The 14252-nt window shown below is 28.6% G+C and overlaps 1 protein-coding gene across 1 annotated transcript in view; it reads right to left on the minus strand.

The window, feature by feature from the left end:
- The window catches only part of LOC113402488 (uncharacterized protein), a 42448-nt gene extending 35295 nt beyond the window's left edge, over nucleotides 1–7153 (minus strand). Inside the window, exon 1 of the mRNA XM_026642755.2 lies at nucleotides 7000–7153. The gene's annotated coding sequence lies outside the window, so the exon portion shown is untranslated. The remainder of the gene's footprint in view (nucleotides 1–6999) is intronic.
- Nucleotides 7154–14252: the final 7099 nt, after the last annotated feature.

Consider the following 14252-nt stretch of genomic DNA (forward strand, 5'->3'; position numbering starts at 1 on the left):
ACCTTTAAAAATTACAAAGCATTTTGCCAACATCGAGATGCAATCAGAGATGCAACAGTAATATATAATACCGAAATTTGTATTATTCTTTATCAACCTTTATAATAAAGATCAATTGTTAAACCTTCGATTTCTGTGCCTCAATAGTTTTAATAATTCAGCACGAAAATTTATTTTTAAATTACCAAAACTTTTAATCCTTAGAATCCAACAACTATTTTCCTAGAAGATAACAATAACCGCGATGAAAAGTTTAAAACTCGTTAACAAACAATCCAAAAATATATTATTATTTTGTAAAAAATATTTTAGTACGTTCTATTCATAAGTTTGTCTATAGTGTATAGTCTCTAATAACATCATAGATCAGTGATAAAAAAGATCTAAAAAGGTTTACGAGATTCGATTACTCCGATTATTGAACCGAGCCTTCTGATGATTGCTTTTTTAAACTATTTAAATACAAGAAAAGGTGAAGCTTCGGTTGTTGAAAATTCAAGTCAAGTACGACTGAAGTGAACGCCTAAATGACGTTATTTCCATTTCAAATATTTACACAGTACTTCAATAAATCCTATTCTGGTATAAATGTTGAATATATTTTATTTAATACAAAATGTTTTCATATTTTTCGTTTAATAAATATGTAACATGATGGATTTTACTTTAAATATTAGTATCTCTAACGTTACAAAATTTCGTACGTGACTTTCTTTTTTTTAAAATTATAAATTTGATGTTTGCAGTTTAACTTGAAACTTACTCGCAGCGAACAATAACATTACTCATCTGGGGAATGTACGTGTAATAGGTAGAAAATATCGATTATATTCAAATACATTATCTTATTGCGAAAAAAATAAACAAGGAAAAATAATTAATTTAAATTAACACAATTAAGGAAACCAAAATAAAACTCCCTGAACTTAAAATTGCGGCTCAAAACTTTGACTCCCATGTCTATTTCGCACTCAATATGTAAAATACAGGAATGTGTAACCAATCAAAATAGGATAAGCGAATATGATCTTTATCATGATGCAACAGTAACGCGTTTCGAATATTGCAGTTTATAAGGCTTCTGCTTTATCGACATTCGAAAGGTACCTTGGAACTAACCCGATCAATCTCCTGTTTTAATTATAACATTTGATTGCAAAATGCATTTTGACTCGATGAGTTGTTTACCTAATGTTGTTTGAGTTTGCCTATAACTTAGTATAAAAATACTATGCGAAATAAAAGATAATGATTATAATAGTAGCAGTTGTTAACACGTTATTTACAAAATTAAATGAAACACATATACGTGTAAGACCTGGAAATAGCATATTATCTGCCCAGCCGCCATAAACCCCTCTTCGCCTGCAGGCCATTCGATTATTCCTAATGTAATTACGCCACTTTGCCATAACACGGTAGACCAGCTTAATTGACCTGTAATATGATTTATAGAGGCAGGGTAACTTAAATAAATTAGTTATCTTGACGTAACTGCCAAATTCCAATCCTTATTCGACCAGCAAAATATAACAATAAACGTTGCAAATAGTAATTGCAGGAGCTAGCAAATAACTATCACTTTGTAACGTTGGTTTATTTTTGTATTATACAGTGTTTTTAGTAACTTTAAGAAAGTTGATGTTTTGTGTAACTAAAAATATTATAAGGAAACTTTTTCCTATCGAATCCATGAACATGTCGCAGTTTATTTTACAACAATTCGATTTTGTCAACCATAGTTATATAAATATTTGTATACAATGTATCAATAAGCGAGTATGAGAATCAAATGTAACCGCAAATCTATGCATTGTGTGATACTGTATTTGGACATATTATCTCGTTACATATTTCATTATGATCGATTATAATTACGACAGCTAAAACAACACATATGAATATAAAGGCACGTCACACTAGTTGAAATCGTAAAGTTTACAATAATTGAATTGATTAAATATAATTTCAGTAAAGAATTACTTATTATTATAAATTACCTATTTATAAAGTAGTTTAAAATCATATTATTTAAATATAATATCTAAACAACAAACTTTATTGGTGACTTGACAAACCCAAAACGTTGCTGACCTAATTTTTATATGACCTGCAATGCAGCAACTAGCCTATACAACAAGCTAAAAGGAACTTTTATTTGCTCCACAATTGTACAATGAAAGTTTTACAAGCGAGAGCTGATTGTATGATAGCAGTGTAAAATGGAGCGAAAAATTGACAACAGAAATAACTAAATATATTTGTTTGAAAAGTTGTGCGCTTTTATTCAAAGCAATAAATACTCGTGTGTATTAAATTTATTGTAATCATATGCTTTAGGTCACGTATAAACATAAATAAATTGCACAATGTATTTAAAGAGACTACAATAGTAGTAGGTATTAGTAAACTATTCTACTATTCATTATAAACAAAAAGTAAAATTTGTGATAAATTACATATTCATATTGAAAATATATGATTGTAAATATTAATTACAGTAATGTATATAAAATGTTGTATCAATACTATGTTTTTGGGTCATATTCATAAAGCTTTCTCTGATTTATTAATGTGATTTAAGATTATTTTTATACAACGAAAATTATTGACAACTGAATGAAAGTAAAATATATGAATGATCTTATCTTATTTAAAGTACATAATTAAACACTGATATAAATAAGGAGGATATATCATTTGTGTCATTGGTACCTTTTTAATGACACTATTTTGTAAATACATAATTTATCGCTTCATGTCTTCAAATGTTGAAATACGAGTTTAAACTCTAAAGCTGGTCTGGTTTACAGTGGCACTTTTAAAATGTATATTAAAAAAAATTAAAATAAATATGTAATTTTTAAAACACATTAAATGGCTGTCTATGGATTGCCTCGTTGTAACCCCAATTCTCAGTAGAAATTCTAAGTAGCAGACCGGTGTCTAGAAATTAGCAATGCATATTTTGCCGTAGGTCCTGTTGTTGAACTATTTCTGGTCGTGCCAGATTTGCCGTCTTATCGGATGATGAGAATGAGAAAAAAAAGAGTGCGTTGGGCTTATCTCTCTCTTAAGAATGATTGAAGTGATCAAAACGGTCAGAAGGATATTATAGTCTATGTCCAAACTTAATCTATAACTTGTCATTATGTGTAAATCTCATAGCAAAATATAACATGCCAGGCGATTTCACCGTCCACACTCGTACTAATACATATTATGCGTTTGATACAAATATTTTTGATTGCTGATTAAAAATGTAATCAATTTTTTTTTTGCAAAAAAATATCGCTTCGTATTTTAATATTATTTTTTATTGTGAATAGAAACAGATTTCTTTGCTGACAAAATAAATTGAAGTTAATTCGTTTATTTTTTCCTGTTTCGTTTTATCTACATATCCACAGCCGTATATTATAGCCTCACTAGACAAACAAGAAAATTTTAGGAATTTTCTTAAAAAATGCAACATACTACATACCACATACATATTATTTCAGTCCTATAAACTTTCATAATATGAACAAGCGTTAATCTGACTAAAACAATCAAAAACACTCTTTCTTCGTATTATTTGGGTTGCAATATCATAATTTTGCAACACAAATAAATTCTATAGTTTTTAAACAATTGTAAATTTCTAGCCTTAAAACTTTTCGGAATAAATGAATTTTATCACACATTTTAGCACTAGCATGAACTTTTGCGGACACTGAGTTAAAGCATTTTTAATGGCTTTAAAATGAAACTTCCTCGCTACGAGATTATACCGTAATTAAAAGTAAAACAAAAAAATTAAATACATTCTACGAATAATATAACATTTAAATATGTTAATGTATATAAAAAGTTAATTTAAATTTAGACAGGATTCTGATTCAACTATCAAATATTTTTTTCTTTATCGATAAATGCCGCTAAAAGCCTAACGTGCCACTAAATATTATCTTAGAAACGTATCTATGATTATTATGAAATTACATACATAGATATGTAGGCGATATAATATCAAATATATTGCTCAAAGTGCCAATTTGATTATTCAAGTATCAACAATATTAAACACTGTGTAAGAAATATTCTATTCATGATCCTGGATGAAAGATGAATGGTCGTTTACCTTTCAATATCGAAGAGCAATATAAATAACAGTAGTAGCATTTGAATTGACCAATCAATACAATATTGGTCGTAATTCAACGAAAAGCTTACAATTTCCAGTGATTATTGAAATATAACCACTATTAGCCTTATGTGCCTCTATATTTTGTACTATTCTTCAACGACCGGTAGGTACTTGCGAAAGCCGTAAATACTATTCAACATAGACACGACGTTGCACATACGTTATGAATGCCATATCTTAGCTTTCTATACAAATAAATTATGATATCGCGTACACTCGCAAGATTTAATGGAACGTTACTTTAACATTCTGTAGTCTATGGGACTACAAGGAAATTATTTTGAACCCTGTGTACAATCGAGTTTTACTCGATATATGCTTTAAATACATAACTTCTGCAGGTGACAGTTACATAGTTGATCGCGTCTTGTATTTATTATATTAATTGAAAGAAATAAATATAAACTATATTTGAAAAATTGTTATTATTGAAACATGATTAAATACTCTAAGAAATATAATTAGAAAGCCAACATGGGGGAGTTCCTCTCAACGCAGTGAGTGTTGGGTCCAGAGGGGACAGCCAAAAATAAAATGACTGTTGAGTGTTTTAAAATCTTATCAAAAATATGTCTATAAAATAAATATCACCGTTATAACCGTTAAAGAGAAAAAAAAGACATTTCTTAGTAATTACAAAAAATTGTCAGACTGAAACAAATCAAGCTTTACTTGTTGTGTTTAGGCTTCAGATTTGAAACGAAATAAATTGTCTCCGTCAATCAGAATATATAACTGAAATATCATTCGAAAAGTAAGATAAATTGTTAGAGTCAAGTGATTCAAATGCTATTGGATGAATAATGATCTTATTACCATTAGATTATATTGGTATGTTTATTCATTATTCCCAATGTTTTGTTTTCTAGATGCAAAGTTGATATTTATATTTCTACCAGATTAACATTATAATGTTTTAACATTACATGTTTTTGTATAAAATACGTTTGGTCGAAGTCCAAAAACGAATACGGTAAAGTCTTGATTCCAAGCAAAAGTCATAGTTGAAAATAACAGTGAAATCCAAACAAGAAATAGGAGAAGAATCAAAACATTTATCATAAGTGAAAAGCTCACATTTGACTTGATTAAATTTAAAATCAGTCGTCATTAAGAAGTATCGATTCAACACACTCATTGTTGATTTAATTTATAAATTTTACCAGTGAACAATATATATAATATCTACTCTACATTTACAAGCAAGTATTCTTCCTTTTGAATGAGTTTTGGGCTATATTGTGTAAGCAAAGTAAAATTGTATTGAGTTAAATATTGTATATTTATTAAAATTGATTTGCATCGAAAGACAAAATTGTATTGAAATTATAAAAGTACTGGCAACATTTAGACGAGCAACATGTATTTATATATTTTTAATTCTTTTTAGACCTTTAATTATTAAACGAAATATTGTTTCTGAGTGTTGTTTTTTGAAATGTATGTAAAATTCATACTACGTGGTAACAAAATTAAGATGTTAAAAAATAATTAATTTTAAAAATATATATCCAGAATGAGAATTACCCTTCTTTAATTTCGTAATGTTACAATATGATCATCAATCTTGGAGGGCCTGCATTAGTTTATAAAATAAAATATACATTTTAATTGAATACTATTATTTACTTTATAATAGGGTTTTTTGTAATTCTGTATGCATTTCAACTTTTTTTTCAATTTTCAATTCACCACCACCGCTAGTTAATCTACCACCACATAATAATACTTTATACTTCAATGTTCCGGCTTGGAGGGCAAGCAAGTCAATGTTTTACTTGGTAGGTAGAGCCCTCTACAAGACCGGCTTGGTTGATAGTGGTATCTACCCGTGAATGTACCCAAGTGAATGAGTGCTCATTCATCATTTATTCCACCGCCAAGTAGCAAAACTTAGTAATGCGGTGCTTCGGTTTGAAAGGTGAGTGAGCCAGTGTAACTACAGCTACAAGAAATATAATTTCTTAGTCCCCAAGGTGGTGGCATTGGCGATGTAAGGAAGTATTAAAATTTCTGACAACAATAATGTCTATGGGCAGTGTAAACCATTTACTACCAATTGGTGTATTTGCTTGTTAATATTTAAATATATGAAATATTAAATTGTTCTTTTCGAAATATGTCTAGTAAAAACTTCAAATATTTTTGAAGGCTTTCCATAAAAACGTACCACAAATATTTCCTTAAAAGAAACCTTAACGTATATCGCAAACAATCAAATTCCCGAATAAGATCACGTCTCATAGTAAATGTATACACAAAAATGATATTAAAATACCTGTCCAGGCTAGCGTTGATAAAAAATAGTATATAAATTTAGTGTGCACGTAGAAACCTCACATTTCCAAATAAATTGTAATGCGAACCTACAACGCGGTTCACCGCGAGACACGTACAATATTACGAGTCCTGCTTGTAATCCCTGTATGAAGTTATGAAGCTTTGTAAAGTTATGTTTATTGGGCTTAGTTCTGTAATAATTTTGTTGTTTGAAAACGTTAGAATTAAAATGCAATGATTTGTAAAACTAATATAAAATAATTTAACATGTAAAAATATATATTACATACAACTAAATGAGTATCTAGCTAATTAAAAAAATAGTTTTGGTGATAATGTTATTTACAAAATTTTGTTTTTTATCACATTATTAATAAAAATATATGAAAGTAACAAAAACTGTAATTCAAAAAATATAAATGAAGCTTCATATGTAATAATAATAATATTTAATAAAAACAATCTTATTTTCTCTTAATTAGGTTTGTTTTTAATATAACAAAATATAAAATAAACATCTTAAGACTTACCAATTAAATCTGGATAAAGTTACAAAGCTAATAAGAGTTGAAGCATCACGTTCCACGAAAACCTTAACAAGATTATTGTTTTTACCGCGCGAGCCTCCGCACAAGCTTTGTCGGCTAATGTCAGTAACAGACTGAGTCGTTCGCCGGCCACCGTGCCCCGCCGGCTATTACTCCACTTTCTGTTATTCCCTCTCCTGAGACAAGACCGATTTATCACGCCGTATCTGTAATCCCGGAACATCCTTAACTTAAGGCCCCTCATTTTTTATCATTGTTCAAGTATTATTCATAGCATACTGTACGAGTATACTATGCTTCAGTTTAGCTTTAGCATATAGATAGGCAATTTGCGGAAGTATTTTAAATTTTTTTAATACCGAACACATAGAAATTTTAAATGTTATACCTGCAATTATATTTTTTTTAAACTTAAATATACTACTTGGCTTGTCATTTTGTGATGAACGTCATTTCAGAAAGTCAAAGTTAAATACCTACACTACGTTTGCCTCCATTTTGAATACAAAAAAGGAATGTCAAGTTTAAATTTGTCCGTTTTCACTTACATAATCCCAGTTTTGAATGCTATTCAAAACATGTTTTTACAATTAATTAATTCCTTAATAAGTTTAAAGTCACGCATAATTCAACTTGCTTTGCTGCCAAAATACTTGTTTTATGATAATTCAATTTAAGATCAAAATTTCTGATAAATTGAACAAACTCTTCATATCTTATTAGCACAGTTAGTAAAAAAATATTTCACATTATTTACTAGCATTATACATTTTGTATATAACACATTTTATAACACAATTCTTAACATCAAATATTTACTTCTAAGCACGTAAATAGTAAATTTATTTATACTTTAGATACGAAAATTGCCCTGTGGGTAAGAGCTTTGTGTGGCTTAAATTTATTATGGGTCTGATTATTTGAAGAGATGCTTACTACTCTTTATGTCATTAAGTGTAATTATCCCCCAAGTGTAATATGTATATTATGTACATAATAAGTATATTTTTCGTTCTAAAAAACTACCTTGACCAATAGACTAATCATTATCATTGTGCTACAATTCCAGATGTTCAGGATACAAATGCCAGTTCGGGCAAAAAAGCAATTACTGGTTCTTGGTAACAGAGTTATGAAGTTCGCAGTGTTACATTCCCTTGCGTCGGAAAGCTCCTAAAGCTGTCGGATCTGAGCCGGAATCATTTTCTGGTCGTGTCAGATTTTCATCCCATTAGTATGTGAGTGCGGTGGCCGAAACTCGTTCAGGAATTATTATAATATTTGTTGTTTTTAACTTCATGGCTTTTCTTATTTATTCTTTTTTATATACTCGTGAAATTCTTACATAAAGATATTTTAAAATAGCAAGACTATTGAACTAAATTTAAAATATCATAATTAGTATAAAATTTGTAAAGATCATCATCCTGCTTTCAAGTTTTATATTGTAAGTGTAAATATACTAAGTCGTGTAAAAATTCTTGAGTGCTAAATATTTAATTAATTAGTTTTTTATTAAATGCGTATTATACCCTTCCCTTTCCTTTACCAATTTTAGGTCCAGATAGTATATCCCCTTTATTCAACTACCCTTGTCTTCTCTATAAATCATTTGTAAATATTTTATTCCAAAAGGTTTTTGTTTGCTCATTTATTTTTAACAATCCGTCCATATTTCCTAAGGTTATATCAATTTACGTTATATATATATATATGGGTATGGTTCCTTTTATTTTACATCAGTTTGTAAGAAGGACGTTAAGCAGCGCCAGAGTTTATTGGTAGGATATGGAGGATTTAGTAGTCTGGAAGATTTCCGTCCGTTTAAAACGTAAAAAACTGAAAGATCCAACCAACCGCAAAACAATCATTCAGTTTTCATTCTATTTGTCTTTAAGCTATAATGTAGTCATGTTTTTAGTTGTCATAATAATATTATGTAGCTATTTCCCTACAATTGTTACAGTCCTGTCATAATCACAGAATTCGTCAGCAAGCGTCCTAAAAAAGACCTAAATCAGCCGTTCCGAAAAAAATACAGTCGTTATTTAATAATAAAAAAGCCATAAATGTCTATTTCTGAAATTTTCAAAAATAATAGAATACAGTAAACAAAACTTTCATATTTCTTTCTTAATTTATTGAATTATTGTTTTATTTTAATAAATGTCCAAATAACATAATAATATACGTGCTCACAATACAATACGTTCTGTCTGATAATGAAGAGTTTGGAGCCTAAAATAAATAAGAATGGTTTTTTTACGGGACAATTTTAAGTCTCGAGCCATTAAGGAGAAAAAGATAAGTAAAAATTAGATACATCTCACATAAAATTCAGATTTGAACTTATACACAACATTCATTTACTATATATTTAATAAAATACATCTGAATCGAATAGATTGAAAACTTATCAGGTTTTCCTTTACCCGACGGATAAAATTGGGTTGAGTTATCATTTGTGCTTAACACGTACGAGGCGAAAGAATACATCCCACATAAGTATTCTTCTAGGATAAAACCGAACCGAGGATCTTAAGACAAAAAAAAGACAAATGAAAATTTTATTTTTCAAAAATGAGACTCGTTACAAGAGATTTCCAAATGGGAAGTATAAAAAGCTAGAAAATCGTATGTCAATTAACGCATTTTCAAACAAAATTATAAGGATTAGTAGAACAGCGATTTAAAATTGAAGAAGCCCGGTTGGAGATGATAAACATTTATGAGTACAATGATATGCTGTTTAATAAAATCATTGATTGTTTGTATAGAGTCTATTACAATTACTATACGTTGGGGTAAGATTATATCGATTGAATTTCCGACTGTTTCGAGCAACGTTTCATTGATTTTGTTCTCCAAGCAATACAAGCTAATAAAAATGGTTCTGGTTGGACTGAAGTATAACATATAAAAAAGTAGTCAAATCAGCTAGAAATTCGATCGTAACGATCTTTACCCATTGCCGAAATTTGTCCAACGCGCAATACACGATCACACAAAGAGCATATTACATTTGACTGCAAAATATACATATCATAAAATAAATATTTTAAGTGTAGTATATTCAATCTTACCATCGTAAATTTAAATTATGATGTATCGTATTTCTTACTAAATATTACTTCTGTATTATTCTTGTTCAAACGTAAACAATAGAAAAACATCAACTGTTGATACTTCTAATCAGTCCAGGAAATTTATTTTTTAATAATTTAATTTATGTATTATAACAAGATATGTTTAATTTTAACATTGCTATATTTGTACGAGACGGGTAGAATACTAAATAATAAATTATAATTTAATCTAATGGTCTGGTTATCGATAACTAGATTTAGTAGTAATATAAAATGATGGCCATTACTTGTATTTCGTAAAATTAAAACGTCTCAACATCATAATATTGTCGCGCACTCTATAATTTAAAAATAAAAATCTTGTTTCACATACCAATTTTTTGAAATTTTTTTAACAATAAATACCTACGTCACTCGTAATAATTTCCCTATTTATTTATATATATATATTATTAATTTTTAATAAATTAAGATAATTTTCAACAAAATAAAAATCAATTGTCAGAAAAATAGTAAGATTTTGTTTTATTCCAGGTCTCTTTTTCATATTAATGTCACTTTTTAAAGACAATATTTTTAAACAGATTAGTTTAGTTTTTTTAAATATCTGTAATACATCTGATGGAATTCCTTTATTATGAATGTATTTTTAATTAAAGTTCTAAAAACAAAAACAATAATAAATGGAATTGCTGTTTATTAAGCTTATTTATAGAAGGCCGTTGTTTTAAAAAAACATATAAATATCAATAACCAAAATAAAATCTTAAAAACATTTTTACTGAGACCAGTAACTAAATAGTAGTACTAGTAAGTAAGTTGCTTAGAGCAGTCTTTCAATAGTTCTATGCAAGTTGCAACGAAGACGCGTAATAAAAGTGATTTACTATTCGTTATGGGTCAGATCGTTTGTTGGTAACAATCGAAAATTACACGGTTATTCTTCCGTGGTATTTTGATTATCGACCCAGTATACAGGCTTACTTCCTCGTTATGAAAGATAATGCACAATGAAAGAGAACCTAATATAAGAGCTCAGATAGGCAAAAATATTTCATATAATCTTTTAAACAGATATATTATATTATACTGAAGCGATGGAAGAACAACATCAACAAATTTTGGTTTAATTACATAATAATTAAACCCGACGAGAATATATATATGTCTTTTCAAGGTTTAGTTAATTAAAAGCTAAATATTTAAAGGTTAGGTACAAAAAAAATAATTATTTAAAAGCAGCAATAATCTTTTGTCAAGATTTGAACTGCAACGCAAAAGCTCAATCCTATGGCACAACTTATCAAATCCTGTTGGTATTATTATTAATTAGTTATTTTTCGTCGTTTCTAACTTATATTTGACATAAAATCCACTATCTCGGTTCATTTATTAAAAAAACAGATAAATGGTGCTGTGGATTTTTTTTTCAACTTAGATTTTTTTTTTGTAAAACATATTATTTATGTATAACGAATCATTTAGTCAGCGAACAATAAGTACGTCATGCTCTGACATCTAAACTAGAAGGATGCAACAACTCGTAACATTAAAAAAAAGAAAACAAAACAAATGAATCCCGCGGGATTTTAACATTTTACAGGATAAAAAGTATGACTATAATCTATATCTGTGCTGAATTTCATATAAATCTATGCAACCTTTCTGGAGTGAGTAGCAAAACTAATAACTAATAAAAAGAAACTTAAAATTTGTAATAATAATTATGTCACATATTTCGCAAGTCGAAGAATAAAAATGGGATTTATTCAGAGTATTATTCGCATTATAACGTAAGGCCATTAATGAAAAAGTGTCCTAAATATTTGAAAAAAGTTGTATTTATCTATGCGAGACACGTCTGCCGTGAAATATGTAAATTAGAACTCAGCGCCAATCCATACTGAGCCTTTGTAATTCGTTGATTTATTATCAGTCAGGTACCACTGAACAGACCACTAACTTATAAATTATAAAAAACCGTTGGGTCATCATTGTGGGCACTGATCTTTGACGATAATTACTTTCTGCTTTGCAGTAATATTTTTTAAATTGCACTTGGAACGTAGTGAAATGGCTTTTTTATTTAATTGTTAGCAAATAATTATGTATGTAATTGGATTAGCCAATTTTGATACTTTTATTTGTTTTTTATTGATTTTTACATGTTTGCTTTTAATGAGTGTAGGATAATTATAATGAATTTAATCACCGAGTTAATGGAATTAAATAAATTGACTTTAGAACTTTAGTTAGAAAGATTATAGTTATTTAGAAAACAATTTATTAACAAATGTTTATAAGTTTATAATTTATAACATAACTTATTAATATTACTTTATATTCGAACCCGAAATCTTGTAAGAGTATATTAATATAAATAAAACTTTCGATTGATTCACCGATGCATATCAGTTACTTATTTTTATAATTTTAAAATTCATGTCAAGCTTGTAAAGAAAATTATAAGAATAAATTAAAAATAAAAAAAACATTAAAAAGCTGCTGACAACGTATGAACGACATGTTTTTCCGCGTGATCTTGAAAGTTTTTATAAAGGTTCGCTTAAATTTAAAGTATTTGTTTTATTTTACTATCCCAATCAATACAAATAAAATCATATACTTACGCATTATTTTCTAATTAATCAGCGAGAACATACGTTATCATGAAAAATAACCTATCGTATGGTTTTCAAGCATGATTAAACTTACTAAAAATTCCCATTCCTCACATTCTCGTAAAAAACGCTTTTTTCGTTGTTCTTGTAACGAAACATACAAATGGAAAACGCTGTGTAAGATGAGTTGCGGGATCCAACCGCTATGTTTATCACGATCGGTCATTTATTTTTATTATCAGAAAAGTAGCGGTCGGTATGGTATAAAGTACTTCTGTACCGTAACGTCACGCTTTGAATTCGTTTGTACCGTCCCTAACACATCTTACAGTTTTTTGTTTGGTAATTTTTGAATCGGACTGCGCACGCTCTTCCCCGTTTACGTACAGTGTCTGTCAAAAATATTTTTTAAACTATTTGAATTGCTATAAACTCGTCCAACACAATTCGGTCACCCGCAAAATTGTTATAACATAAAAATCTACACAATGGGCAGCAATAATTTTCTTGTATTAAAAATAGAGAAATAAGGAAATTATTTTGAAAACTAAAACCTCACTAGGGAATAAAACGCGCTCCCAAAAGTACGCAACAAGATAAAAATTATATAGACATGTTATACAGATGGCTAACATATTTATACTTAGGATAGTCATATAAAATATACAAATAATTAGATTTTATTTATATAATATGTATTATTGAACATTTTACAAGACTGATTTTATCATAAGTTAAGACTCACACTAAATACATTTTTTTGCACTATTATCGGTTAATAAACAAATTAAGCGTTTGGTTGGTTGTTGAATTTATCATACAGTAATTGGCCGATATTAAAACATGATGAATTTCAGTGTTACAATATTTAGATTTACATACCCTAAGGAACCGTACCCTAATGTATCAATTTGAATTTAACGACAATTCTGAACAATTGCGTAAGACCGTCACCAAAATAAATAAACAGTCGAACAGTTATCTGTTTACAAATTGAATGTAACTCGTATAGACTATATGAATTCTTTCAAGACGTATCATTAAAGTTGTATTACATACAGTAAACAAATAAGTCATACGTCTTAGATTTTACCAATATCTATAATTATAATTTCGTGCAGATCTACAATAGCCCCTATCGGAACCTATCCACAATTAAAGATCGTTAAAAAATATAGATTTTTTTAGTCGATAACATATATCCGCAAAATTATTATAATCGAGATATTTTGATCTTTTTTTAGTTTTGGCTTTTATTTGTGCGAAGAGGGTACAGATTATTTCGCCAATGTCACGTGCGATGGAGAAGACACGATGGAGATTGAAGATATTTTGATATTGAATCCATAAAATTCAATGACATGACAGTTTGTCAATGTTGACAGCTATAATTGACGTTTGCGGGTGCGTTCAGAAAGTGTGTTCCAAATAATAATTTGCAGTGCAGGGTTATGGTAGAATCGATGGAAACTTATCCACAATAAATTATAGATCAACGTTTATGAAAAAATTATATCTTATATAAAAA

Source organism: Vanessa tameamea, chromosome 11 (genome assembly GCF_037043105.1).
Source record: "Vanessa tameamea isolate UH-Manoa-2023 chromosome 11, ilVanTame1 primary haplotype, whole genome shotgun sequence".
Taxonomy (NCBI): Eukaryota; Metazoa; Arthropoda; class Insecta; order Lepidoptera; family Nymphalidae; genus Vanessa; species Vanessa tameamea.